This window comes from Pangasianodon hypophthalmus, chromosome 2 (genome assembly GCF_027358585.1).
Source record: "Pangasianodon hypophthalmus isolate fPanHyp1 chromosome 2, fPanHyp1.pri, whole genome shotgun sequence".
Classification (NCBI taxonomy): Eukaryota; Metazoa; Chordata; class Actinopteri; order Siluriformes; family Pangasiidae; genus Pangasianodon; species Pangasianodon hypophthalmus.
This window is the reverse complement of record NC_069711.1, coordinates 12,917,993-12,945,172: the sequence shown is the minus strand read 5'-3', so window position 1 is coordinate 12,945,172 and position 27,180 is coordinate 12,917,993. Positions and strand designations below refer to the sequence as shown.

At 43.6% G+C, this 27,180-nt stretch overlaps 1 protein-coding gene across 8 annotated transcripts in view; it reads left to right on the top strand.

Moving 5' to 3' along the window:
* The window catches only part of rap1gapb (RAP1 GTPase activating protein b), an 81,390-nt gene that overhangs the window by 12,657 nt on the left and 41,553 nt on the right, over positions 1 to 27,180 (top strand). The window contains exon 1 of one of the 8 annotated variants that reach the window (XM_026925698.3): positions 26,285 to 26,419. The exons of 3 other annotated variants lie outside the window; for them this stretch is intronic. The gene's annotated coding sequence lies outside the window, so the exon portion shown is untranslated. Of the gene's footprint in view, positions 1 to 26,284; positions 26,420 to 27,180 lie in introns of those variants that run through there. 4 more of the 8 variants (XM_034310887.2, XM_034310885.2, XM_053228210.1 and 1 more) reach the window with 4 other exon arrangements.

The window sequence follows — 27,180 nt, the reverse complement described above, 5'->3', positions numbered from 1 at the left end:
TTTCTTTTTGTTGAGGAAGGAAGGCTATAGGCCAAACATTCTAATTTTGTGTCTCTTGAAGTATGATGCAGAGCTAAATGTGACTATTACATAAATCAGACAAGAGTGTTTATTCTTGACTCTCTCTTTTTTCTCTCTCTCTCTCTCTCTCTCTTTTTCTCTTTCTATGGGTGTGTATGCCGAGGTGAATTGCAGGGGCAGAACACATAAACAGGGACTATACACACTTGCACACATGCCTTAGGGGTCATGATTCATGTTTGTGATTCTTTGCCCTTTCATCTTCACCTTAACATGTCCATCACTCATTTGAGCATTACCACCATCATGCCCTGACTACACAAAGAATTACAGGGCTGTTATACACACAAATTCACAAATACAGACATACATCGGGGTGGACAAATCATAAATTCATTAGCTAGCTGTAGTGTCACCACCGGCACCTGCCCGCCAGAGGGAGCCCTCGCCTGAGTTTTGACGCCACCCACGAGGAACACTTCCGGGATTTTACGGACATTTAAGCAGCGCATTCACCACGCTAGGATGCGAAGTATTGTTTTCGGGACATTACCAAGCCTTTTCTCTCTGCCATCGTGTATTTGTTTGCCTTTTGTGTATGACCCTGTTCTCGTTTACGGATTACTGCCTTTGCCTAGTGTTTTGGATTTGGTTACCTCGCTGCTTGACTCCCTGGTTTTTCGGACTTTGTTTGCTATTAAACTGCTGATGGATCCTACACCACCCACCTCCGGCGATTCGTTACAGAATACTTCGCCTGTTTTGGATCCAGCAGAGCACGCAAATTTTCAGGCGGTGGTGGCCCGCCAAGGAGCTATCATTCGCGCATATCAGGAGCAACTCGCAGCGCTGCAGGCTGCCCACGACCAGCTCCAGCAAACACCTGTGGCTCCCTCTACTTTAACCACACCGGTGCACAGCGAATCAGCCCGGATGTGTGCCTTAGTGTGCCTTCCTCTTGTCCCTGCTCACGGGGAGAGCACTGGACTGGGCCTCGGCCGTCTGGGACACCGATCCCCAGGTAAAAACATCCTTCACTTACTTCTCTGAGCTGATCCGCGACGTTTTTGAGTACCCGGCGGGGGGGGACGTAGCGGTACAACTCTTAGAGCTGCCTCAAGGCACCGAACCGGCCGCAGATTACGCTATGAAATTCCGTACCCTAGCGGCCCAAAGTGGGTGGAATGACCCTGCTCTGCTAGCAGTATTTAGGGAGGGACTACGTCCAGCGTTACAGGCCGAGTTGGCCTGTCGCAGCACGGATGTCACCCTGTCTGAGTACATCACCACGGCTATTCGTCTGGATAACCTCCTCCTCAACGACGCACGTCTCACCCTCACTATGAACCCCGGGTTCGGGAGGGCTACAGCAGACCACGGGAGGAGGGTCCGGAGCCTATGCAACTGGGCGGCACCAGAGTCTCGCTGGAGGAACGTCAACGTCGGGCACGCCGTAATCTATGCTTCTACTGCGGGGGCACTGGCCACCGGGTTAGCAACTGTCCCGAGAAACCATCTACCTCCAAGGTGAGAGATGATTTCATATTTTCCTGCATGACGCTGAAAGTGACTTTGCACTACACTCAGGGTACTATTGTGGTTCCAGCACTAGTGGACTCCGGGGCGGCCGTCTACCTCATCGACCAACAGCTCGCAGAAGACCTTCATCTTCCCACGCTGCCATGCCAACCCCCCCTGCGAGTGACGGCCATCGATAACCGTCCCATCGGGGGAGGCCTCATCACTCATCAGACCCGTCCGCTCACCCTACAGGTTGGATTACTTCACTTCGAGGAGACAACATTTTACATCATCCCCACTCCTTCGAACCCCATCATCCTGGGCTTCCCCTGGCTGCAACTTCATAACCCTGTCATGTCCTGGAAGGAGGGAGAACTGATTAGCTGGTCACCCCACTGCCAGAACCACTGCCTCCGCAAGGTCCAGTCACGGCCATGTCTTTTGACCTCCATTGAAAGTCCCGACACACCAGAGAACATCTCGATACCACACGAATACCAGGATCTATGAGAGGTGTTCAGTAAGGAGAGAGCCAGGCAGCTACCCCCCCACTGCCCGTGGGACTGCACGATTGAGCTGCTGCCCAACGATATGCCACCTAAGAGTAAGGTTTACCCTCTCTCTCTCCCCGAGACCAAGGCTATGGAAGAATATGTCGAGGAGGCCCTAGCTACGGGCTACATCCGCCCCTCCACTTCTCCAGCAGTGGGGTTCTTCTTCGTTGAAAAGAAAGGTGGGGGTCTGCGGCCATGCATCGACTACAGGGGACTGAATACACTGACAGTCCAATACCCCTACCCTCTTCCACTGGTACCAGCAGCCTTAGAGCAACTCAGGGAAGCGCGTACAACTTAGTCAGGATCAAGGAGGGGGATGAGTGGAAGATGGCGTTTCACACCACCAGGGGGCACTACGAGTATCTAGTGATGCCTTATGGACTAACCAATGCCCCAGCAGTATTTCAATCATTCATAAACGAGCTCTTCAGGGATGTACTCCACCGCTACATCATCGCATATATTGACGACATTCTTAGCTACTCGTCCACTTATGAGGAACATGTCCGCCACGTCAGAGCGGTCCTCACCCAGCTGCTGAAACACCAGCTATACGTCAAGGCTGCCCGAACCTACCACAGTCAAAGAATTGCGGCGGTTCCTGGGGTTCGCAAACATTTACCGGCGGTTCATAAGGAATTACAGCAGCATCGCTAACCCAATGACATCACTCCTGCGGGGAAAACCACAGCATCTACGTTGGACAGAACCGGCCCGATCCGCATTCGCCCAGCTAAAGGCTAGCTTTACCACAGCACCGATCTTGAGGACCCCAGCCTGCCCTTCATCATCGAGGTGGATGCCTCCAGCTGCGGGATCGGGGCCGTTCTCTCACAGCGTCATGGAAGTCCAGGAAAAGTTTATCCTTGTGCTTACTTTTCCCGATAGCTAACCCCAGCTGAAGCTTACTATGACGTCGGCAGTCAGGAGCTCCTTTCTATCAAGGAAGCATTAGTAGAATGGCGGCATTGGTTGGAAGGAGCGTGTCACCCGTTCATAGTGTTAACTGACCATCGTAACCTGCAATACCTGCGTAATGCTAAGAGACTGAACCCAAGACAAGCTCGATGGGCACTGTTCTTTACCCGGTTCCGGTTCTCGGTCACATATCGACCAGGCACCAAGAATGGCAAGGCTGATGCACTATCCCATCGACATGATCCCATAAATGTGCCCAGCAGCCCGGAGCCGATACTACCGCCCGCCATAGTACTTGCACCCAACAGATGGGACATCATGGAGGAGATCCGGCTGGCCCAGGCCGACGAACCTCCACCCCCAGCTTGTACACCCACCAAACTTTTCGTGCCTGCCTCTCTTCGTCTGAGAATAATGCGGTGGGTGCACGAGACGCCCAGCTCCGGCCACCCATCCGGCGCTCCGGCACTCTACATCCCTGATCAGCAACCAGTTTTGGTGGCCCACACTGGCACAGGATGTAGAGGAGTACGTGGGGAGCTGCAGCACCTGTGCTCAGTCTCGAACCAGCCGTCAGCTTCCCATGGGCCTGTTAGAACCTCTGCCCATTCCCAAGCGACCCTGGTCCCTTGGCTATAGACTTTGTTACAGACCTCCCGAGTTCTGCAGGATACACCACAATCCTAGTAGCCATCGACAGGTTCTCTAAGGCATGCCGTCTGGTCCCCCTCAAAGGCCTACCCACAGCCATGGAGACGGCAACTACACTATTTCACCACGTTTTCCGTACCTATGGCCTTCCTGAGGACATTGTGTCTGACCGAGGCCCGCAATTCACGTCCAGAGTCTGGAGAACTTTCTGCACCCACCTAGGGGTCAGCGTAAGCCTCAGTTCTGGATACCACCCACAGTCTAATGGACAAACCAAGCGCTTGAACCAAGAGATCGGCAGGTACCTTCGCTCCTACTGTAGCTGTGAACAACAGCGCTGGAGTGAGTTTCTCCCATGGGCAGAGTATGCCCAGAACTCCCTCACCCACTCATCCATGGGACTCACACCTTTCCAGTGCATTATGGGGTATCAACCACCTCTGTTCCCATGGTCAGGAGAACCTTCCGACGTACCTGCCATAGACGACTGGGCCCGCCACAGCCAGGAGGTCTGGGAAAGCGCCCACGTCTGCCTGCAACGGGCCATACGGCGTCAAAGAATACAGGCGGACCATCACAGACGCCCACATCCCAGATTCCAGGTGGGCCAGAGGGTCTGGTTATCCACGCAAAACCTAAGACTGAGGCTACCCTGCCGCAAGCTGAGTCCGCGATTCATTGGCCCCTTCCGTATCGTCTGCCAAGTGAACCCAGTGACTTACCGACTGCAGCTCCCTGCCTTGTATCGGATCTCTCCCACCTTCCACGTGTCCCTGCTCAAACCAGCACGCCCCCGCCAGGATGACACAACCACGGGGAATGAGCCACCGCCACCGCTCGACATTGACGGGTCCCCAGCCTATAGGGTGAGCTCACTCCTCAACTCTCGACGCCTTAGGAACCGTTTACAATATCTGGTGGACTGGGAGGGGTACGGCCCAGAGGAGCGATCCTGGGTAAATGCGGACGACATCCTTGACCCCTCCTTGGTGGAGGATTTCCATCGCATCCACCCCAATCGGCCAGCTCCTCAGCCCTGGGGCCGTCTACATCGTAGAACACCTGGAGGTGTTCCTAGAGGGGGGGGCTCTGTAGCGTCACCACCGGCACCTGCCCGCCAGAGGGAGCCCTCGCCTGAGTTTTGATGCCACCCACGAGGAACACTTCCGGGATTTTACGGACATTTAAGCAACGCATTCACCACGCTAGGACGCGAAGTATTGTTTTCGGGGCATTACCAAGCCTTTTCTCTCTGCCATCGTGTATCTGTTTGCCTTTTGTGTATGACCCTGTTCTCGTTAACGGATTACTGCCTTTGCCTAGTGTTTTGGATTTGGTTACCTCGCTGCTTGACTCCCTGGTTTTTCGGACTTTGCTCTTGTTACTCATTTTCTGCCTGCTGATTTGGATTTGTTTGCTATTAAACTGCTGATGGATCCTACACCACCCGCCTCCGGCGATTCGTCACACTAGCTCACTGGGCAAATAAAAGCTCTAGTGTGCTAGTTTCATGTTTTTGTTGCCTGGAAACTGAATTGACTATGCTGAAAAGTGGTAGCTAAAAGAATGTAATAACGTGGATCGAGCTAGTTCACTAGTTAAGTGCATTGATAGAGCCTATCAATCAAGTCATTGGCAAATGTTTCAGCTGTAAGATTTGGTGTTCTGTCTTTGCATCGCATGTAAAAGACATGATTTGAGTCTGCGTTAGTTTTCATTTTCTCTCAATATGTTTAACTGCACAGTGATTGTTACTTACAGGAAGAGCGTTATAAGAAGGCTTTGTGCTGAACTTTATTTTTGCGCAGTTTCATTTGTCCACCCTGATACATACACACAGTAATTACGGTTAATACTGTAATTTTTCAGTTAATGGCTTTCAGTGGATATTTCGCCTGCAGCTCGCTTGAAGAGAGTATTTTTCTTAGTATTGTAGCAATGTTGTATATCTGCCATCTGTCTCAAGGCAGTGTTACTATTGTAATAGAATGTCATATGAGTTGAAGCTTAATCCCATATGTTCCTGTTTTTGCGCTGTGCCCTAGAGAACAGTGGGAACTGGTGACGGGTCAAACACACAGCTATGACAGATTTGTGCCTTATGGAAATTCTGTTCTGTTACTAAATGCAGTACTAAATAAATAAATTTTTGCGAAACAAGGGTAGGTTTTTCATTTAACAATGACAGCAGATTTCCATTAACAGTATAATTTTGCTTGAATGTCCTTTAACGCTTCATTGGTTTTGGTTTTAGTGTAACGTTACAGCCATCAGCGTTCATATAAACATTTTGTGATGAATATTTGTGCTTAGTAGAATAGACTTCAAACACCTGATTAGGTATTGAGTACTTATTGCTTCAAGTCTCTTTTCTTCTCATTCATTTGAATACATTTACCAGTGTACTGAGTATTCAGATATAGCCATCAATACTATTCTGTCTACACACACACTAAGGGCTGCAGATGAAGTGAAATATCAAGGAGGTAAATAAAATTATTTGCCATTCCACAGAATCTGTGGACTGATACAAAGTAATTATCTAAATGACTATGCAGTGGTGTTTAATCCCTGAAATATCTCGTGTCTCTTCTCCCTATCCCCCTCTTTCAACTTCTGTCAATTTCTTATCATGATTTAATAATCTCAGTTTTGGGCCTGACTACCTATTAGGCTTGAGACAGAATATCATTGTCTCGAATATTGTGATGCAAAATATTCGCAAGGTAAATTTGCTTCTCATATCATGTATTGCAATATTTCCTTCTAACATTGATTATGAGCTCTACTTACACACTAGGCAGCAGCAGCAGAGGTAGTAGCATGCAGAGCATGAAGTTTGCGAGTGGGAACCTAAGTACCTCAAAGCTTGCTTAGTAAATAGTCCAAAAAGTTAAGCTAAGCAGAAGGATGCATTATTTGGCTCATGGCAGCCTCGTTTCATTTGGCCCATGTGAACTTGAATAAAATAATACCAAAACGACCCATAGTACACTACTGCTCAACATTTTCACACTATCCAGAATTCACAGCATGTACATAGTGTAGCCATCGGAAGATAGTTATTGAAAACCGCCATATATATGTGCACTCCTCTCTGGGGGATTGCCACCTTGTCGTGGTGGAGAGGCTTGCGTGGTCCTGTGATCCCAAGAGTGATGCCATCTGGAACTATGCTCCTGGTAGGGTCACCCATGGCGGTAAGGTCAAGGGGGAGGTTCCCTGACAAAGAGCAGTCCAACCAAGACCTCAGTGGTGGTGCAGGTGGAGGATGATGGCTGGCCTTACAGGAGCATCACAATGGCTGTGAAGGCACATGAAGGCTGCAGGAGAAAAGGGCCCCCAGTCGTCTTGGACTTCATGCCACTGGATTCTGACCCATTTCTGTCAAGGACCGTGTGGTGACTGTCTGTGTACCAGTCTCCCCACGTTAAACAAAATCATGCACAGGTGTCCTCCTTGGGAAACCACCTTAACATCCTGGTTAAAGTCCTGTGGTGACCAGAGAGTGGCGACAGGGGCAGGATTGTGAGATCTGGAAGCCCCTAGTCATAAACTGGCACAATAGGCAGTGAGTGCTAGACTCAGTCACTGGGCTCTTGGAACGAGGCAGAAAGAGTCCTTCGGCAGCTGCACCCACAATTGAGCAGCCCTCTTTAGGATCCAATCTGTTTACCCCATGTGGGGAAGGGGCTAGAAAAGGTGCCCTAAAAATAGCCTGCCTCAAACCTCCTGACTGGATTACCGCGTCCAGAGGGATCACCATTTGCGGTCAGAAACACAAAATTATGAACTTTGGAGCCTGGAATGTGCGCACATTGATGGATAGTGCAACCAGTGATAGACCGGAGAGGAGAACTGCAATCATTGCTAGAGAACTGAGAAAGTATCGGATTGACCTAGCCGCCCTCTCTGAAACCCGGCTAGCAGACGAAGGACAACTGAAAGAGGAGAATGGTGGCTACACTTCTGGAAAGGAAAAGCTGCTGATGAGCCCAGGATCCATGGTGTTGGAATTGCCATTAGGAACCAGCTTATCAACAACCAGATAGCAACAGTTGTGAGCGCCTATGCCCCTACTTTAGACTCTGAAGAGGAAGTAAAAGAGACCTTCTATGCCTGCTTAGACGAGACACTGTCGAGAATCCCCAAGGAAGATAAGATTATTCTCCTTGGAGACTTCAATGCCCGGGTTGGCAGGGATCAACACCTCTGGAAGGGCACTATAGGAAAGGAAGGCATCGGAAACATCAACACTAGTGGAGTTATGCTTCTCAGCAATTGTATTAAGCATGATCTCATCATCACTAATACTCTTTTTCACCAGAAAAACAAATTTAAGGCATCTTGGAGACATCTCCACTCCAAACAGTGGCATCTCATTGACTATATCAATGTACGAGCCAGGGACCGCTGTGACATGAACATCACAAGGGCCATGCTTGATGCAGATGTCTTCTGGACAGATCATCGCCTCATCCGCTCCACAATGTCAATCAAACTTAAGAGGAAGAGGAGAATTCAAGAAAGCCGATCCGACCAAGACTGAACCTTGACAGCCTTGATGAAACTGCCACCCAGCAGCAACTTCAGGCTTCTCTTGGGGAAAGCCTCCAACAAGAATACCCTGATGACATGGAAGAGCACTGGAGTCTGTTAAAGTCTACCATCCTTGCTACCTTCAAAACCATTCTTGGGTACATGTCCAGAAAACATCAGGACTGGTTTGATGAGAATGACACAGAGATAGAACAACTCATCTCCAAGAAAAGGAAAGCCGTTCTGTGCCTGGCAAAATGATGTAACCTGCAAGGCCATAAGGCTGGCTCACTCCAGAGCCAAGGCAGATGTCCAGAGACAGGTAAGGGAGCTAAAAAACTCTTGGTGGACAGAAAGGGAAATCCAGAGACTGGCAGACTCTGGTGATACAAGGGGCTTTTTCAGTGCTACTAAGGCCGTCTGTGGTCCAAGCTATCATGGCCTAAACCCCCTGAGCTCAAAGGACGGTCAGGAGCTGCCGAAGGACAATGTGTCCATTAATGCTTGATGGAAAGAGTATTTCCAAGAACTCCTCAACAGTGACAGCTCAACTGAAGTTGACATTACCAAACATATCGCCCAGAATCCCATCAGAGAAGACATGGGGGAACCTCCAACTATAATAGAGGTTCAAGACGCCATCAGGAGCCTTAAGAACAACAAGGCCACTGGTCCGGATGGGATCCCAGCTGAGATCCTAAAAGAAGGCAGATCGGAGCTCCTGTACCACATTCATGCCCTACTCCTCGAAGTCTGGGAAAAAGAAGAACTTCCCTCAGAGCTCAGGGATGCTCTAATAGTGACCATATTTAAAAAGGGGAAAAGGCTGAATGTGGAAATTACAGGGGCATCTTGCTAGTGTCAACAACAGGCAAAGTTCTTGCTCGTGTTCTTGCAAACCGACTACTACCACTGTCTGAGGAAGTACTCCCAGAATCACAATGTGGCTTCCGTACATTCAGAGGTACAGCAGACATGATATTCACAGCACGGCAACTGCAGGAAAAATGCCGTGAACAAAGGCAGCCTTTGTACATGGCCTTTATAGACCTGACAAAGGCTTTTGACACGGTAGACTGCCAGGCCCTGTGGAGCATACTATAAAGGTACGGCTGTCATGACAAGTATATTAGAATACTGAGGCTCCTACATGACGGCATGTCAGTCACAGTGCTCAGCAATAGCGGCTCCGAGTCTGAGCCTTTTACAGTGGAAACAGGGGTCAAACAGGGATGCATCTTCATTGCAGCCATACTCCAACTCGTGTACAGAACTGATGGCAGACTCTTCAATCTTAACAGGTTTAAGGCCAAGAGTAAAGTCAACTGCACCACAATTACAGAGCTACAGTACGCGGACGGTAATGTCATCGCCGCACACTCCGCAGAAGACCTCCATGGCATTCTGAAAGCTTTAGCCAAGGCGTACAGAGCCCTGGGCCAAAAATTAAACATCAAGAAGACCCAGGTCCTATATCAATCTCCACCTAACCAGCCAACTATCCAGCCAAACATAAAAGTGGACAATACCACTCTTGAAAATGTGGACCACTTCCCTTACCTCGGCAGCCTTCTTTCCTCAAAAGCTGACATAGACTCTGAGGTTAACCATCGTTTGAGTTGCGCCAGTGGAGCCTACACCAGGCTGAGGAAAAGAGTCTTTGAAGATCGAGACTTATCAGTCCAAACAAAACTCCTGGTTTATAGAGCTGTTGTCCTCCCAACCCTGCTGTATGGAGCCGAGTCATGGACCACCTACAGCAGGCACCTGAGAGCCATGGAACAATACCATCAAAGATCCTTATGAAAGATTCTGAGGATCAGCTGGGAGGACAGACGCACCAACATCAGCATCTTGGAGGAAGCCAACATGTTCAGCATCACCACTGCTATAATGCAGCACCAACTTCGATGGACAGGCCATGTCATACGCATGCCCAATACACGTCTCCCCAAACAGATTCTGTACTCTCAGCTGAAGGAAGGTAGTCGAGCAACTGGTGGACAAAAGAAATGTTATAAGGACAACATCAAGGCCATTCTGAAGAAATTCCATATTACTTCAAGCAACCGGGAACACATTGCACTGGACAGAAGCTCCTGGAAGAAATCCGTGCAGGATGGTGCAGCACATCATGAAATAGAACTCCGCCGTGCTGCAGAGATAAAGCGACAGCTTTGCAAGGAGAAAGATAAAAAGGCTCAATCATCATCAATGATTACCACTCTCTCCTGTCCACACCAAAGTATGCGGATCGCGGATTGGCCTCTACAGCCATCTGAAGTCACACGAGTAGACCCAAAAGAGAGGACAGTCATACTCGTTTCGAGTGACCGCCGATGATAATGATATGTGCACGTCGGTTGGGTCTGAAATGCAGGTTAAAATCAACTCCTGTGTGCTGCACTGGATGTAAATCACACTCAGGTCTGAAAATGATTCAGACACACATTGTGTTGTGCTGGCAGTGGCATAACCAGAAACTATTTTCAGTGGGATGAGGAAATATACAAAATAAAATCATGATTGTTTCTTTCCCAAGTGTACAGTTAAATTGGTAAGTGTGATTCGCTCGTGCATTTCAGGTGGATGTCAGACAGCAGTAGGAGCGATGATGACACAAATTTGTTATTTAATCATTTAAGGCACAATCTACCATGAAGCACTCTTTCTATATTAATAATGTTGCAATGAAATAAATTTATGACATTGAAAAAGATCAAAACATCATGTTAATAATAGAAGAAAATGGCACCTTATCTTATAAATCCTGATCTACTTTTCTTACAATACAATATATCGATACTGCAGTAGTTTGATTTGTTGTTCTTACAAAATAAATGTATTAAAATTTGTGTCAATATCATCTCGTGAAGCCTGTATTGGGATATGTCTCATATCGTGGCTTTAGTGGATGGTCTCATGCCTACTACCTATCTATTTCTGTCTTCCTTCCTTTTTCGTCCTCACACAAGAAAACCTTGCATGGTGTACTTTCTTTACTTGAAAAAGCACACCCTTTTGATACTTTCTTGATTGGCCAGTGCAGCCAGTATTGTTCCCATGGAAGCCTTACATCCATGTAGACTTGTATATTGTCATAACTGTAAACTGCATTGATGACTGCAAATGCCAGGCATGTCTAGTACAGAGGGGAGAGATGAATGAGCAGCCTAAGGAATTCATACATAAGGATCCTGCATACAGACATTCTGGGGGCAGAGAATCAAGGGAACAAAGGGGAACTCTCCACCCCTACACCACTCTCACACACACATACCATTCCTGCATACAATACACTGTACTGTATGTATGGCCTACATGAAATGGCATGTATGAAAATATTACGTGAAATGCAATATGTCAATCTGACTAAACCGACGAACTCAGCCATTTATGAGAATTTTTTGAACTGTCAATACAAAAGCTGAGAATTATTAATTAATCACATGTTGCCACATAACACTTTGAATTATTGATTTGATCCTTTAGCCAATGACTTATGAGTCACTTTGAGTATTGTGAAAGATATTTATTATAGATCCATATGAGGCAGAGTTGTATCACTCTCTAGGTAGAATATACTTCATATACACTACCAGTCAAAAGTAAAAATGGACTCGATTAAATATATAAATATACATTTTCCTGTTTCTAAGACAAATGTAATGGTCATGTATAAATTGATTTCCGAATCAATATAATTGTAACAAGTAGCTATTATTTTAAACTAGTAGTTTTACTAAAATGTAAATGGTTTCCCAAAACATGTTTTTTTCAATTTAGGAGAAGCAGTAGAAGCCTCTTTGAGAAGAAGCCTTTTTGAGAACTTTAAGAAAATCATTCTGGTTGAAGCTTCCACATGAAGCTGGTTGAGAAATTAGTGTGTGCAAGTTTTTTATCAGGAGTACAGTTAAGAATTGAAAAAAATAAAATGGATTTAATTGGTTTTCTTTTCTTGGTCACTGCATTATTCGACATGTGGTATTCCATACAATGTTAATGTCTTCATTATTTTCATAAAAGAGTAAAAAAATAGGAAAAATGAAGAAGACCTATAAGCAGATATGTTCAAAATTAAGTGATATTGTTTATTCCTTTCCAATGTACAGACAGAAGAGTCTTTGACTGTACTTAGATATGTATATCTGATATAAATAACTGTTATCATACTGTCCCTTATTTTTAGTAGAGCAGCCTTTAATTTTCCTCATTTTCACTTAATGCATAATTGACATTCATGAGGCCTGTTGGTACAGCATACAACTACATTACCAGGAGATATTATTCCCTCCTTCCCAGACTAGAGAGCTGCTCGGCGCCTCACTCAAGCCCTGGCATGATTTTAATTAATCCCATTGGGTCAGACAAAGACTGGCCTTTACTACCTCCTGTGTGTGTGTGTGTGTGTGTGCATTGTTTTGACCTTGTGGGAACATTGTTTTGCTAGTTTCAACAAGAAAAAAATTGCATTTTAAACAAAAACAAAAAAACCCTACAATTTTTATTTTAAGAACTAAAAGAGTTAAAAGATTTCCATTACTGAGATTTAAGTCAAACGTACATATGTGTGTGCGTGTGTGTGTGTGTGTATGAATGGATGTTTAGACCGACAGACAGATAGATATGCAGACTGACTGATTCATACAGTTATTAGTTCACCCCATAGATTAATTTATTTATCTGTTTTCTAGATTAAGAAGTGAATAATCCCCAGACCTGCCAACCTTTATGCGTTTTATATAGGAGTTCCACATTTGAACATGGGAGTATGAGTTATCACTCAAAAACACACTAGATACACTAAAAATACATTACAGCAGTGATTTTTCTCCCCAATAAAATGGCAGGTGAGGCAACTGACATATGAATCTGAAATGACAGTTGTGCAGGTGTTTTGAAGCCCCGGTCCCATCCCCCATCTCACATTAAAATGTTTCAGCCAAGGCTGTCGTCTACTCCTGATTTTGAAAGATGAGGCCTTACTTTCTGTCACGGTAAATGGAGAAAATGTTGAGTCGATTAATTTGAAATAAAATCTAACAATGTAGAGAAAAGTGTTTGCTCTCCTGCACCAGTCAGTGGAAACAGCGTGGTCAAAACCCATTGCTAATGTACTGGGTTTTATGATATCCTCCACCTGCTTGGGGAAAAAGCTGCTTCTCATCTGTTATAGTTCAGATGTAGACACTAGAAACGTGTCTTTTCCTAGAATAGGAAGAAAGAAAGTGTGCATGTAAACTTTTCTAGTGTCTAACTCTTAACTGAGACAAATGAGCAGCAGCTCTTCCCCCAAATGCCTGGTGTTTAGTGTTTATACATAGGAACATTATAGTAATACTGGGTAGGTCCTCCCTTTGTTCTCAGAGCAGCCTCAGTTCTTCATGGCATGGATTCCACAAGATGTTGGAAATATTCCTTTTAGATTCTGGTCCATGTTGACATGATGTTCCTACAGATTTTTCAGCTGCACTTTCATACTGTGAATCTACTGATCTACCACATCCCAAAGGTGTTCTACTGGATTCATATCCAGTGACTGGGAAGGCCACTGAAGAACATTGAACTCATTGTCATGTTCACTAAGCCAGTTTGAGGCAACTTTTGCTTTGTGACATGGTGCATTATCATGCTGGAAGTAGCCATTAGAAGATGGGTAAATTGTGGCCATGAAGGGATGCACATAGTCAACAACAATACTCAAATAGGCTGTGGCATTCAAGCGATGATTGATTGGTATTAATGGGCCCAAAATGTGCCAAGGAAACATTCCGCACACCATTACATCACCTCCACCAGCCTGAACTGTTGACACAAGGCAGGTTGGGTCCATGGATTCATGCTGTTGGCGCTAAATTCTGACCCTACCATCTGTGTGCCTCAGCAGAAATTGAGATTCATCAGCCCAGGCTACATTTTTCCAGTCTTCAACTGTCCAGTTTTGATCAGTCTGTGCCCACTGCAGCCTCAGATTTCTGTTCTAGGCTGACAGAAGTGGAACCTAACATGGTCTTCTGCTGTTGTAACCCGAAGCTGCTGACCTGTATCTGCATGATTTTATACACCGTGCGGGTGTTCCTTAATAAAGTTTGTGTGATTGGAACACTTATTATCATTGGTGGTTCTTTCTTATACAGTGTCTAAATTTAAGGTGCATATTTTTGAATGTTTATTGCACTTATCAGCACCATCTCATCACCTTTACAACATGGCCACTCTTACAGAGAAATCTGCTTCCTCTCTCTGTGGTGGATTTTCCATTTTAGCACTAACAAATAAAGGGATGAGACTATACGAGCAAACCCATTTTATTCTCAGGCGCTCAAGGGAAGAACAGACACTTACACAGCATGCTCAGTGCAGTTATCAAAAACTGTTTTTGTCTAACAGCTGTTTCTGGTTTAACAAAAAGGTGATAAGCTAAGGCAAAACCAGTTAGTGCACAGATGTTTTCTTATCATTAAGCTTTTATCACAAGTAGGAAGGTTATGTTTTTTTTCTGAACTTCAGCAGTTTCATAGACACTCTAGCTTTAAAGGCAAATATGCGGCTGGATGAATTATACATATGATGATGGATAACAGTCAAATAATACAATGTTTGCTATTATACTCATTTGCTATTATGTCAAAAGTTTGCTGCTATACTTATTTATTCTCATTTTTCTATTTTGAGCTAATACTTTAACATTGTCTTATTGTTTTCTGTCCCTAACACTCTGTCTTAGTGTGAATTGGAGAGGAGAATGTCTTAGAGCTATAGATGTTCAGTTTTCAGGCTGTTGGATTTTCAGTCTACAGACAACCAGTGATGTATAGCATATGGATACATTCCCATGTGTAATGTGATTATGTATTTTACTGTAATTGAATATTCCAATCTAACTGACTCTCACAATAGTGCAGTATGATTTAACGTTGCTTCTCAATCCGAAAACAATCTACTTACCAATGTACTCTACAGTATTCTGCAATTAATTTGGTGTATGCTAATTTGACTTCAATAGGCAGACATGTGCAAGGAATTGAAATGCGCTCCTTAAGCCCGAGACTTGAGTTAGATAAAAAGTTAGAAGGCGATGCAGCAGATTTATTATTTTGCTCTATCATGTGAAAACGCTGATCTGTGTCATTTAGAAATATATTGTATTATGGAAGCAAATTGTGTTATGCATTTAATTTAAAATTTTTATTTAAAAATTAGCTTATGCCTGTTTAAGGGGTGTGCCATATGGCCAATATCCTGACATTAGTTCTATTTATCCTTTATTTTGCTAGCCAATGATTTGATTCATTAACAAGGAAGTTAGTGATCTACCTATCATCTAATAGATAAGCTAGTTAGATCCTAAGAGAGTGTGTTCTGACTGCAGGAATTCTCTCATGCTTAATAATAAATAAAAAATATAAAAGTTATGTTTGCTTTTTATTTTTTTATACAATCATTTTGAAGACACGGTATGAATATTAAAAAAATTGTCTTTCAGGCACCTTTGCATATAAGCTTATATTATTGTGTAGAGAAATGATCATTTTAGCAGAAACATACAGCAGCTATAGTTATATTTCTTCATTACATAAAACTGCTGTTTGTCCCTGCACTTTCTCCCATGAGATGTTAATCTAGGCATTTTGTGGGAGAATATGGGTGACTTTACCATGATGCCTGACAACATTTCAGTTTTGTTTAAAAATGACAAATGTTTCAGCCTTTATGCACATTTAGAAAAATGGTTATTTAAGGGTTCTTAGCTTCTACGCTTCTACTTGGAACCCTTTTTCAAAGCGAGGCACTCTGCTGTAGTGTTTCCCCCTTGAAGGTTCAGACTTTTCTAAGAGTGTAGGAATATGTCTTCCATATAATTTTAATATTCAGATATCTGTAAGAGTTAATGAATGGATATTTGGTTGCCTGCTAAGAGAGGGAAAGGGGAGGCTGAGATGAGATTTAATCAAGTATCATTTTCTACTGCAGTTAACCGTTCCTCCTGACGGTCACAGCACACATGCTTATCTGTCTGAGAGAAATAATGAACAGCAAAATCTTTACTGAATGTCAGCTCAATATTTCAGCCTGTAGCCGTACTGTAACAGTACATGCTTCTTCATCAGTTAAAATTCAAACTTTGAGAAAATACTGAATTTAAGAGTGGAAATCTAATTAGGTTAATGAATTTTTAATGCGATCACAGTGGCAATGCATATTTATACCAGTCTGATGGTCAGTACAGATATTTGCATGCTACGTTGAAATGAGTGACAACACAGAAGGTGGAAAATGGAAGTGGTTTCGTCTTGGCAAGTATACAGCATCATTTCTAGTGTATATTGAGTTTAATCTGCAAACCTGAACTGCCTCATTTCTGTGCACTGTAGTTCAGTACCTTTACTCAAGTTGTATTAAATGTTATTGTAAATGTGTTATCACTCCTTTATCCCACAAGCTTTATATCTGACCACCTGCTCCCACTGCATGAGAGTAAAATACTCAGTACTCAGTATTCAATACTCAGAAACTGGACTTAAATACTCAGAAACTGGACTGAAAGAACACACACATACACACACAACTGTACATCCTCCATCCTCTTTGCAATTTTTTTGCACATCCCCACATTACATTATGCTGCTACAAATATTTATTGTACTGTACATATCTTATACTCTCTACTAGGCTGCTACTTCTTATGTTTACACCTATTTCAGCAACTTATATTGTACTCTTTTTGCACTATTTTCACTGGATTCACTTTCTAATAGACCTGTGTACTGGTCGGCACTGCACTGGGACTTACTGTGCCCATTGTCTATCTCAGTAGTCATTGTACTGTCTTGTGCTGTCTGCACATGTTTGCACTTGTGCACTTTATCTATAAATTTTTGTAGTCCCTTGTTGTTCTGTGTTTGTCCTATGTAGCACCTTGGTCCTGGAGGAACGTTGTTTCGTTTCACTGTGTACTAACTGGCTGTATATGGTTGAAATGACAATAAACTCCACTTGACTTGACTAAAATATTTGCCTGCCTTTTAGTCACAATATACACCACTAACATGCACAGTTCTCTGCATACATTATTCAACAACATGGTTTTTCTTTTGCATAATTTCTCATGTGATTTAAGTATTCAAACACTGGCACATGAAGTGGTTAACTGGGTATTCAAATACCTGTGCACACCCCTAGTTTCAAGAGTGTTTTTCATTGGCACAATCTGTGTTACTGAGTTTTGTTTTTGTTTTTTTGTTTTTTTAATCACACATGGTATGGTACTTTACACAGTGCAGTGTTAAATGTAATCTCATGAATATCATGATTATGACTTTTAATAGTTTTATAGTTTAGATTATGAATTTAAGAGTTTGATTTGCTTGATTTGTTAATTATGTTTTAATTCTTAGGCCTATGTCATAACAATGATGTCTCATAAATATCACAAAGAAAATGCTAACAGTGGCACCATTTCTCGAAAGCATCATAAAGTTAAGCTCATCACTTATTTTCTCTTTGCTGCTTTATGATGATCTTCTGCTATGACACTCTTGTGACACAAGCCTGAATTGTCTTTGCCAAGTCAAGGGCTGTCAGTTTTGGTGCATTAGTATTCTGTATGTGTGCACAGAGACTTCCACCGTAGTAGTGCCAGTGTCGCATTCAGTTTTACAGTTTTCATTTGCATCCATTTGAATTTGATCAGGCTCAGATGACCGATTTCAGGTAATCAAACAGTTTTGATCTTACTCTTCAGGGACAGAAATCAATTATTCCGTTTGGTTTCATTTATAACTTCAGTGATTATGAGCAGGGTGAAAAAGATCATACAGACACTAAGTACTGCTGCCTGTGGTCCAGCTTTGTCAACCCGAGGCATTATTCATCCATCCCTGACATCCCAGCTCCAGTCTAAGAGATACCTGACTATCCTGCATGTCAATAGAGTCAGGAAATTGGTGTCAGTAACCAGATGGAAATATTTTGGCCCATCAGGTTTTTCAAATAAAAGCTGTAAACCACAATTTTTGTGAGGACTGGATGATTGTGTGTACATTTGACACTATCCTATTAATAGTTTCCATCCATTTTATGAGCATAATGCAAGTGATAATAAAATGAAAGTGTGTTACAATGTTTTCTGCCATTTTCTCCTCCCCTGATTTTCTCCCTAATTTAGTCATGGCCAATTCCCACCCATCTCTCCCCTGTCACACGACAGCTACCAACCATGGTTGGGGGGGGGGTCTTGGGGTTGGAGGTCGAAAGCTATCACGTGCTTCCCCGATGGAACATGAAGTCGACCACATCTTTTTTGAACTGCTCAGGGGGTGTCAGGGGACAGTGTAAAGCACTATCCGTACCATCTGCATGCAGAAGCTCACAGATGTCCATGATTGGTTAATGTCACTGTGATTGACAGGGGAGAGAGAGTATGCCACCCCTTAACTCGCAGTTAATATTGATGGATGGCTGTGGCATCATCAGGGACTTGCGATCTCCGGATGATAGGGTAAAGCTTTTCCGTTGCTGATTTGTGATAAAAATGCTTTACGGGGCAAGGTGCTGGGTGTTTCCAGTGATTGCCTGCTCGGGAGCCTTGTGCTATAAAACTCAGTGCAGATGACTGCGGATTTGCCTGAGAAGTAATGTTACATCACCGGCTGTTCCCATGTTCCCATTCCTTCAGCCTGGTTCCTGCAGAAGTCCCTGATGAGCTCCAGATCCAGGATGTGCCAAGCTGGGACCCTCAAGCGTTCCTTTGCACCATAACCCTCCCAGTCCACCAGGTACTGAGTGCCCCCTACGGCGGCGAGAGTCCAAGATGTGCCTCACTATGAAGGCAGGGGGCCCATCCATAACACGAGGGGGAGGAGGGGCCGGGTTGGCAGAGGTCCCCAGAGGACTACATAGGACCGGTTTTAGTCACGAGACATGAAAGGTGGGATTAATTCTCATTGTGCAGTGAGGTGCTAGATGAAACGCCACCAGATTAAGGATCTTAAAAGGCAGGCCCAATACATCGCAGCACTAGTTTCTTAGATTCCATGCACAATTATAGGTCCTTAGTTGCCAGCCGTACTCACTGGCCTGGGCGGAAACTCGGGTCCAGACGTCGCTTTTGATTGGACGAGGAGGCCATTTTCTGAGCGGCTGTCTGCAGAGCTGCTCTGGGCTTTCACCAGACCCTGCGACATCGATGCACCATCTGCTCTGCCGCGGGGACCCCCATGTCCTCCTCCTGCTCAGCAAAGATGGATTGAGGATAGACAAACTGGCACTCAAATGGCGACATGCCTAGTGAAGAGTGCCAGAGAGTTTTATGGGCATACTCCACCCACATCAAATGCTGAGCCCACATGGATGGGTTGGTGGAGAATAGGCATCTGAGGCAATTCTCAGGATCCTGGCTGACCCTCTCAGTCTGGGCGTTAGGACATGCTGGCCGTGGTCCCCAAAATGCCATGCACCCCAACCACATGCTGCAGGAGGAGATCTGCCATTTCCCTGGCAAAAGGGAGCTTAGACAAGGGAATAAATTTGCAGGCCTTCAAAAATCGGCCTACAATGACCAATATGACCCCATCCCCTGGCTGGCCTGTGTTTGGCTCTGTCCAGCCAGTGCCTCCATTCTTGCAGTGCTAACTTTATGGCCAGGAGTTCTCGGTTCCCCAAGTCATAATTTCTCTTAGCGGGGTTTAGACAGTGGGGGAAATATGCACACGGATGCAACTTTTGGTCGGGCCCCGCACTCTGGAAGAGAACGGTGCCCACTCCTTTCTCCGAGGTGTTGACCTTCACTACAAACTGAACCACAGGGTATCTGCAGTACGAGAGCTGATGTTAATCTCCCCTTTAAGGCTTCAAACGCCTGTTGCGCCTCCCTAGTCCACCTAAAACCATCTGGGGTCTACTTGGTCAGGGCACTGAGGGGAGTTACCAGGTTGCTAAAATTCTGGATAAACCGTCGGAAAAAATGAGCAAACCCCAGAAAACGTTGTACTGCCCTGACTGAGGTGGCTTGTGGCCATTCTGAAACCACCCTTTTATTGGCCGGGTCCATACTCAGGGACCCTTGGGAGACCACAAAGCCCAGGAAGGACATGGTGGTCACGTGTAATTGTGACTTTTCGAGTTTGACATATAATCGGTTCTGTAGGAGGAGCTGCAGAACTCTGCGCACATGCACCACAAGCTCTTCCAGCGAGTTACTGAAGATCAAAATGTCATCCAAATAGACAAAAGCATACCGGTTTAGGGTCTCGCAGAGGACCTTGTTTATGAACTGCTGGAAGACCTCAGGGGAGTTCATGAGGCCAAACGGCATCACCAAATACTCGTAGTGCCCAGACGGTGTGATGAAGGCGGTCTTCCATTCAACCACTGCCCCAATGCGGATTAAGTTATGCATGCTGCGTAAATCTAATTTTGAGGAAATCCAGTGATAACGCCACCTTGATATACTCCTCCATGGCCTTGCGTTCAGGATGTGCCAATGAAAACAACCTGCCCCTGGGGGGGGCGGCTCCTTGGAGCAGGTTAATAGCACAATCAAAAGACCTGTGGGGCGGTAGTGTTTGGACCTTGCACTTAGAAAAGACCTCATGGAGGTCCCAGTAATCTCGGGGCACACGGGATAAATCCACTAGTTCCACCTTGGTTGGTGGAGGAGCGACTATGCATTTAAGGCAGCTCTGAGATAGAGCTGATGAACCAGTCGATACAAGGGTTGTATTTTTGTAACTACAGGAATCCCAAGACCAGATGTAGCTGGGGCACCTGGGTCACGTAGAAAGTCAGTCACCCGGTATGGTGACCCAAGCGAAGGGTGACCGTGGACGTCTGAGTGGCTATGGGCCCAAGCCTAATGGTTGTCCGTCCAGCGCAGATCTTTCGAACCAAGATCTCATTGATAAAATTGAATCAATGAAGACTCGCAAATGAGGTTTTTTTCCAGCCACCCAAAAAATTGTGACCGGCAGGAAAAATCCAGACAGGTGAGGGACAGAGTCTAGGGCAGTCGAACACGCCAGCTCAGCAGCGAGGTGGGGAACAACCTTTTCTGAAATACCGATCAGAGCGGCGTGAGGCCGTTCCGTACCTGGCGCATAAATATGTCCGCATGTGGAGTGAAGCAGCAGGAGGCTTTATGAAGGGGCGTGGCCAGGTGCGGCACGTTACCGCTGATTGCCTGCTCGGGAGCCTTGTGCTATACAAGCCTGTGCAGTTGGCCATGGATTTGTCTGAGAAGGCCTCTGTAATGTTATACTTTCCTGTCTTTTTTCCCCTTTGCCATCAGATAAAAATAGAAGAAATAGAATTGATTCTGGACCATTGATTTATATTAGGCTAAAAATCTTAGTACAATACTGTGAACTCCTTATATTTAATCAAGGACATGGTAAGCTGAGGGTACTGCAGCACTCCTGACTTTCTGTGTTCTTTTCATTTTAAATGCAGGTACAACTGCTAACATATTGTATACAATTATATACAGTATAGATTAGCAAATAAACAAATAAACAAACTTTAAAATTGAGTATTTTGACTCAAAGCCTTCAGGACAGAGGAGTTTTTCAATTTCTCAGTAACATGAGAAGTAGCCTATTTTTGTCTCACTAACTTCAAGAGAGACAAAAGGAGATACTGGGGAGGCAAACACTGTTATAGCTGCAATAACAAAAGCAATTACAAGAACTAACTCCTATGTTCGGAAACTTACAACTTTAAGTAAACGACCTACAATTAAGACTCTTTCCATGTTAGAATGAGTGCATTACTATAAATCTATTATTTATGTTACACTTGTAACTGTCAGAGCCATGCTGTTACAGAAAATTAATCAACACTTGCTGATTCAATAATTAACCCACGCTGTGGTATAATTATTGTTATCAGCACCCATTTGCTATTAAAAGTAAAATGACTTCACTTACTGTTATCAGCACCCATTTTGCTATTAAAGGTAAAATGACTGTCATTTGTGTGTGACGTCATAGCTCACAGCACAGGCTTGCTACTTAAAATTCTGTCACCTGCAATGTACAACGCCTTCCTGCATCCTTGTGTTTAATATTAAAAGAGTACATTTTATTAGATAGAAGAGCTATCAGGGGAATGGAGGCTTTTAGGCTTTAGGCACAACACCATCACTGCTTTTCCTGCCTGGTGTTTTATTTGGTTTGTTGTAGCAGAAGTGGGTGATACAGTACATAAGCCCCCCCCCCCCCCCCCCCCCCCCCCCCCCCCCCCCCCCCCCCCCCCCCCCCCCCCCCCCCCCCACACACACACACACACACACAAAAAAACACCTTTATTTAAGGACCATCTGACATAAATATTATTAATGCTCCTAAATCAAACCTAACCTTAACCCTAGCAACCAAAGGAACATTAAAGATCTTTTATTTATTTATTTTTTATTTTAATAAAATAGTTTCTGTAATTACAAAGCAGTTTTCCTCACAGGGACAAGCAAAATGACAAAATTGTAAGATATTCCTATCATTGTGGGGACATATACAAATATAGATAGAAATACACATGCACATATGCACCCACACACACACACACACACACACACACACACACACACTGCCAGACTAGCAGATGTCTTGTTAAGCACTTCTGTACTCCCATTCAGCCATAATTATTTCAAGTGCTTCTGTTTATGCTCCATGCGTTTGTCAATTTAGATGCCATTCACTTCCTCTCCTATCTTTTATTTCTAACTTCTTCAAATTTTTTATTGCTTTGTTCCTATGACAGCCAGTCATTTTCGTGATGCTCTTGATCATCTTTTAACATGAGTGATGCAAGGAATGTTCAGAGGTAAAGTGGGACACAAAGGCTTTTTGCATTCATATAGTAAATACTAAAGCAGCACTCCACACTGATAAATGACACAGAGCTGATGGTACAGCTGCTGTGTTTCATATAAAACATAATTTTTTCTAATTGCGTTCCATTTATGGTTGAACTTGTCTGTGGCTCTAATGGCTCTCCAAAACCTGAAGCATCATGGGCATCATCTACATAAACCACTCTTTCAGAGATTCCACAGATCTGTTGTGCCAAGACAGCGCTTTATGGGTGTAACATATCCAATGCAACTAGTAAAGATGTTTTCAGCTAGTGTGTTAAAAAATAGATTGCGTTGTTTTGCTGCTTGCATGCAAGAATGCTGCACAGCCAAACAGAGACAGATGTCCAGCCATCTGCATCACATTTCTAAATCCAAACCCCTCAAAACACTGTTGTTCTAGTTAAAGAGCGTTTCAAGTTGAGCTGTGGAGGAACATTATATTCACGAACATTACATTCATTTCATGTGAGGTCACTGCATGACCACACCACCATATTAATTACTGAAAAAGTGTGGAGATCCTGACCGGTATCAATATGCCTTCAAGATGCTGTGCCGTGTGTATCAAAAATAAAGATACGAACAAAACTCTCCATTCTCTGTATTGAGCACTTTATATCAGGTAAGTTGCCCAGCTAGTTACATTGGCCATGATAAGAAGCCTTTATTTGTCATATATACACTCACTGAGCACTTTATTAGGAACACTATACTAATACTGGGTAGGTCCTCTCTTTGCTCTCAGAGCAGCCTCAGTTCTTCATGGCATGGATTCCACAAGATGTTGGAAACATTCCTTTGAGATTCTGGTCCATGTTGACATGATTGCATCACGCAATTCCCGCAGATTTTTCAGCTGCACTTTCATACTGTGAATCTACTGATCTACCACATCCCAAAGGTGTTCTACTGGATTCAGATCCGGTGACTTTGAAGGCCACTGAAGAACAGTGAACTCACTGTCATGTTCATGAAACCAGCTGGGTCCATGGATTTATGCTATTGGTGCCAAATTCTAAGCCTACCATCTGTGTGCCTCAGCAGAAATGGAGATTCATCAGACCAGGCTACATTTTTCAAGTCTTTTCCAGTCTGTCCATTTTTTGATGAAGCCTCAGCTTTCTGTTTCGTATCAGAGTGATTTGCATTGCACTGCTGCCACATGATTGGCTGATTATACATTTCCATGAATGTGTAGGTCTACAGGTGTTCCTAAGAAATTGCTTGGTGAGTGTACATTACAATACAGCGAAATAGTAATAAAAGTGAAGTACGGTGAAAATGTGAGAACTTCTGCTAGATGGCTATAGCTACATACTAAATTTACAGAAATTATCCAAGCATTTGTCTGTAAGAGAGCTGGTACGCTGGTAATGGTGAAATATTGAAAAGATAAAAGACATGAAGTAGAAAGCAGGTTAGCTAAGTATAGTGTATGTGGGTCATAACATTGAGCAAAGTATAAAAAATATTTTAATGTAAAAAATATACTTTTACATCTTTAACGTTGCAGGAAAAGCAAAAAAAAAGCATTTTTAATAATAAATAATTTGACACAATTATTTATATTTAAAATAGTTAGTATATTTTTTATTATAATGTTTATAATCTAAAGTGATTTAAATAAAATCAGTAGCTATTTATTTACTCATTACACTGGTCTGTTTTGAATGAGCTACTGAAGATTACTTGAGGTGAACAGGACAACATGTCTGTAGTCAACTCGTGAGAATCTAGATGGTGGAGGAGGAAAAGGGAAAAAAAAAAACCCTGAATCCAGTTTCCTTTTTCTTTATATTGATGAAAAGAAACACCACCATGGTAACAGTAACTTACACAGTATCATAAATGGTACAGTATTTTACACATTACCCATTAAAGCATGAATTCATGCTTTTGGCACCAAATTCTGACCCTACCATATGTGTGCCTCAGCAGAAATGGAGATTCATCAGACCAGGCTACATTTTTCCAGTCTTCATTTGTCCAGGTTTGGTGAGCCTGCACCCACTGTAGCCTCAGCTTTCTGTTCTTGGCTGACAGAAGTGGAACCCGACATGGTCTTCTAGTGTTGTGGCCCATCCACCTCATAGTATGACATGTTGTGCGTTCTGAGATGCTTTTCTGCTCACCACAATTGTACAGAGTGGTTATCTGAGTTACCGTAGCCTTTCAGTCAGCTCAATCCAGTCTGGCCATTCTCTGTTGACCTCTCTCATAAACAAGGTGTTTCCGTCCACAGAACTGCTGCTCACTAGATGTTTATTCTTTATTGCACCATTCTGAGTAAACTCTAGAGACTGTTGTGCGTGAAAATCCCAGGAGATCACCAGTTATACAAATACGCAAACCAGGCTGTCTGGCACCAGCAATCATGCCACGTGATGTCAGAATCACTGAGGTCACATTTTTACCACTGAGGTCACATTCTGATGGTTGATGTGAACATTAGCCAAAGCTGCTGACCTGTATCTGCATGCTTTTATGTATTGCACTGCTGCCACACGATAGGCTGATTAGATAATTTCATGAATGAGTAGGTGGACATGTGTTCCTAATAAAGTGCTCAGTGAGTGCATAGTTCGTTATATATTTGCAGGACAAAGAAAATGTCATGGTAAAAAGAAATAAACTAATTGTTTTAAGGGTTACAAAAATAAAAGTTCTAACGAAAACCTTTTTCTCCATGCTGTTTTAACAGCATAAAAAACCTAACAAATTAAAGGTGTAATATCATTTGTCTGCCAGCATCCAAGTTCTGTTTTCCATATGTGCTCTGTTTTGATGACCGAGCAAAATTGTTCAAATCCACTTTGAAATCATTTATTTGGATAACTGTTAAATCAAGAAAAAAAAAAGAAATTGCTATTTTACCCCAGTTGTGAATGGACTTTTTTTTTTCTACAAACACCATTACACAGCTTTTCCCTGGCCTTCAGTAGTCACTTTCCTCCTGAAACAGATCATATAGAAATGAAAATAAATATTTTCGTACTTTCTTACCTCACTGTCTCTCTCTCTCTCTCTCTCTCTCTCTCTCTCTCTGTCTCACACACACACACACACACACACGTCCTTTCTATGATTTCTAGTAGCTGTGGACTGCCAACTGAGTTCTCTCTCATTTTGAGGTCAAACGCAGTAGGAGTAGAGATTGGTCAGGCTGTGTGACACACATGCGTGGGCACACACTCACACACAGCGGGAGGAGAAATTGGTCAGCTTGAACAGTCGAGCATGAAACAGTGCAACAGGCTTTGAACAGCCACGGTAGAGGAGTAATAGAGCTGAGTGTGTGGACAGCAGAGATACCACAGAGCTCGTACACAAATGACACAAACCTCAGCACCTCTTCAAGGTACTTTCAACATTTTACGTTTAAAGTCAGACTAGTAGCATATTTCTTTAGGGCATTGCAAGTACTCCTGGAACTTTCCTGTATGTTGGTCATAGAATATAGTTTATCCACATCTGTTAAGTGAGAATAAGATGATACTTTCTATTAATGTGTTTCTATGTGATGGTGTTTGCTCAGTCATAGAGGTCTTTTGGTTTTGTTAGAGGTGTAATGCAATGACACTATTTGTATTTGTTTCTGTATTTGGATTTAAACCTAGGGCATGGTTTAACCTGAAGCCTATTTTTACATGAACCTTACCGCTGTGCTGCTAGAAACACTGAAAACACTGGAAACGCCTAGAGGTAGAAATGGCAGCAGTGTCAGTAAGGTCTGAGAATCCCGGCTGTGACAGTTCCTCAACCTCAGCAACAGCACTCGAGTTTGTAATTTGTCTCAACTAGATGTGTAGGACTGTTTTTGTTTGTTTGTTTGTTTGTTTTAAAATCCAGCTTCCACAGTTGCTTTTGTGTTTGTATCTGCCCACAGTATTTCCTGACAAATTTAGTTGGAGCTATTTCCCAAAAATAAAAAGTAGTACTTATTTGTATCTGTATTTGTATTTGTTTGGTGCACATTATCTATTCATTCTGAGATGTACTCATATTCGATTACATACCTACTCTTTATTTTCTTATTTGGCTTCAAGTGCTGTGAACAGCAGGAGTTAATTGAGGCGTCCTACTACAAAGTGGACTCATGGATTTATGAAGCAGTAGGTC